A 2,787-nucleotide genomic window follows, 5' to 3' on the forward strand; every position below is an offset into this window, starting at 1 on the left:
ACAGTCAAGGATCACACCCCTAGATCAACACACCTGGATGAAGAAACACATGTACAGTAGACCCAATGAGGCAAATGATGAAATGAAAGTTAAGAGTAGAAGGACCACTTTGGTTTCTTTCCTAGCGGCGTAGAAAGAACATAGTTTTATTTGGTATGTTTTCATTCATTATTTCCACCCATGTAAACATCTGTAGATGGTTTTAAGTCAGTTTTCCAAAGCTTTTTATATCAGCAAAATCATCTTAGTATTCCCCCATACAGGTTACCAGTGTGTATATATGTACACACACATCCAAGCTCTTGCCCTGAGAGACAAGTTTTTCACTGCTGAAGCATTTCATAGTCCCATTTTCAGAACACAGCCCAAGCTCTCAAAAATGGTCTCAGATTATTATTTTCTGCCACAGAAATCATGGCAGAAGAAAACTGGTTTTCTTTCTTTTCTGTAGACACAAACTTACACATAAGAGGTTCACTATAGAGCACCACACCACCTCATGAAAATGGAGTAGCCAAAGTACAACAGTCAGTCCTGGAATCAGTCTTGCCCCACAGCAGATCCAGAGAAACATGCTAGAGCACAAAGCTTACCAGCCTCACTTTCCTGGCCCACGTTGAGACCATCTGATGACTTCCTTTGCATTAGGAACTAATCCTACCTCATTTACTTTAATAGTGAGCACTCTACACTCATCCTTACACCACCACAGCCCACAGGCATTGTTCCTGTCAGTACTTCATTATCCTCTTAAAAAGATTAGAAGACCCTTTCTTTTCCAGCCAAGAGATTTGCCTCCTCCCTCAAGTTAAACCTAGGCATCACATAATATCGAATAAGTTAAATAACTAAAAATCAAATTGGATTTAAAACTGTTTCTTTTTTAATCCTGTCCCTGTCTCTCCCCATCTTCACTGTTTTTTTCAGACAAATCATTTCAGTGAAATGACAGTTTTCCTACCTGTCAGCTGGTGAAGCATCAAACAGGGACATCAACCACAACATAAAACTGCTTGGTACTGTAATGCAGTTTCATTACACATTTATCTAGTCATGAGGAAGGGATGGTGTGAATAACTACCTGTTTATAACTACTTGATATGACTTGTCCGCTCCCCTCCCAAATACTGACCAAATTTGTTTCCATACCAATTTTGAGTAGCTTATGTTTCAATTATAACTTGACTGAAACACCATCATTCTAGCCTGGACTGCAAGTTACAGTGCATCTTACCTGAAAGCAGACAGATGCTTTTCCACCAGAGTACAAGCAACATCCTTAATCAAAACAGAAAGGATGCTCTGTCATTGTTGCCAAGCATTGATTCATAAGCATATATTTTGAAGTCCAGTCACGCATTTGTGTCAATTGCAAAGTCCTAATAACAAGATGAAACTGCCTCAAAAATGAAGCATGGCTCAAACTCAAAGATCTGGACTTTCTCCCATAACCTTGGGAAGTGGAGAGGTAGAACACCTTGAAACTTTCAGAGCTCCCCTGCAAGCAGGAACTGCTATATCCAAGAAACACTGGCTTTAAAAACCAGCACTGTTCTGCTTCATGTTGAAAAACTTCTCTACATCTACAGTAAAGGGAATGCAAACTGGAAAGCTGCTAGGTCAGGGTGCTTCGGTTATTCTTTAGAGATTGTCATCTTTTTTTCCCCACTTCCAAGAAGTCTGCCTCACACATGGTGGTTTGCAGAGTAACTGTCAGTTCATCCTTTACATCACAGGCTGTTGCAACTTCTTTGACTTGATGTGAGCTCTCCTCCCTTCATAGTAACTCCAGACATCTATCAGCAAATCAAACTAACAATGTTCGCAGAAACTTGACCGTTAAGTGTTCATTATGCCTCCGCTGCCCAGAGTTTTATGAACTATATCCATCCAAAAATGAGCGTAATTACATTACCACCATCCTGGGAAGCCAGGAGTTGCAGAGACCATAAAATTGTACCTACAAGCTTGGTAAACTGTAATACTGCCTGTTCACATTCAAAATATTGAAGGAGCCTTGAAGTCTAAAGCAGCATTTTTTTGATACTTCAATGACAGACACAAGTTTCACTTTGTCAGGATGCCGCTCATAACAAGTCACCTACATGGCTTCAATTCATGACAGCTTTTTAAACTCCAAAAAAATTAAAGTCTGTAGCCTATTGCTACCTTTCTGACTAAGGAATGATTCTTTCTTCATGGTGGAAGCTTTAGACTCAGATTAAAACAGTTTGAATAATGCATATGTTTTGTCATCATGTTTCTCCTCTTCTGTGCTCTTATTCTTTTGCCCATGCTTGTTACTCAAAGGAAGCGTAAGAAATCAATACACATGAAGAATGGTTGTTAAATGTGTGCTACAGAATTTGCTTGTTCCCTGCTTTTCACACAACCATACACCTGGTTTATTCTCAACTGTTCAGCCTCATATGTAAAACAAGAAACAAAAGCATTGGAAAGTTGTGAAGCGTACACGGATAGTTATCAAAGAGGAACCAGAAGTAATTTTTTTTTTTTAAACACAGATATATTTTTAAAAAGGGAGATTTCAGAGAATTTCCTTCCACTTATCTCAATCCTGATTTTCATTGGCTTTTTTCAGCTTACAGAAAATCTACCCTAACCATCTGGAACTTCCTTCTAATGGCAGCAGAATTGGACAAAGTAGCACATCACAAGGAAGATTCATTTTTGTCTTATTTGCAAAATACCGTTGTATTGAGAGGAAAATTCTCTATTAAAAGAGAATAAAGGACTAGTATTAACGTTAACCCATACCAAAAACTC

Source organism: Gymnogyps californianus, chromosome Z (genome assembly GCF_018139145.2).
Source record: "Gymnogyps californianus isolate 813 chromosome Z, ASM1813914v2, whole genome shotgun sequence".
NCBI lineage: Eukaryota > Metazoa > Chordata > Aves > Accipitriformes > Cathartidae > Gymnogyps > Gymnogyps californianus.